This window comes from Trichechus manatus, unplaced genomic scaffold (genome assembly GCF_000243295.1).
Source record: "Trichechus manatus latirostris isolate Lorelei unplaced genomic scaffold, TriManLat1.0 scaffold00186, whole genome shotgun sequence".
Classification (NCBI taxonomy): domain Eukaryota; kingdom Metazoa; phylum Chordata; class Mammalia; order Sirenia; family Trichechidae; genus Trichechus; species Trichechus manatus.
Window position 1 is genome coordinate 318,783 of NW_004444122.1, and position 932 is coordinate 319,714.

Here is a 932-nt window from a genome sequence, read left to right on the forward strand (position 1 = left end):
ATTGAATGTCTACTATTTTCCAGGCACTGTGCTAGGCACTGGGAATAAGACAGATATTAAGAGGAATCTAAACCCAGTGTAAGAAGTCAAGGTAATAGATTGTTGAATGCTGGCTTACCCAAAATGTCACCAAAATAACCTATGGATAAAGTAGTCTAGTTTAGTGCTCACCAGGAGATTACTAGTAAGACAGTCTTAGTAGCTTTTCGGAAGGGGTAGGGCAAAGGCAGGATATTTATGACGTTTGGGGAATCTGGATTGAGGTGGCTATTTTGACGCAGAGCTTGATTAGGATTGGTCACGTTTGTGACATAATAGCTGAGGATTGGTGGACACAGCAAGGTGAGGGTTTCCAGACGAAAGAGTAAACAGTCTTTTGAAGCTATCTCTTTTCCTGAGAAATTTGTATTTACTCTAATGATGGCAAACTAAATCACCTAGTATTTGGATTAGTGGATTTTCAGGAAGTTTTTGGATGAACAATAAAATTATTTGCAATTTCATTTTTCTGGGTAAGAATTTCCTGGAGTAGGAGAGTCAGGTGGATGTAGAGAGTAAGTTGTTTATTTGGAGACAGTAAGTTACGCCAATTTCTCAAAAGAAATATCTTAACTTCTTTAACCCAGCATTTCCCTAATTCATTTAACCACCACGCTCTTTTCTACACTTTGTCTTAGCCAAAAGGCAAAGAAGCAATCCTCATGCTCCTTTCTTCTCTTACAAAACCTGTCAACATTTCAAAGAACCTGTTAGCATTTCCTAGACTAGGAAATAATTTCTATGTGAGTATTGTAAATCAGTGGTTCTCAAAGTGTGGCCCCTGGACCAGGAGCATCAGCATCACCAGAGAAATTCTTAGAAACGGGCCCCACCTACTAAATCATAAACTCTGGAGGTGGGACCCAGCAATCTGTGTTTTAATCAGCCCTCCC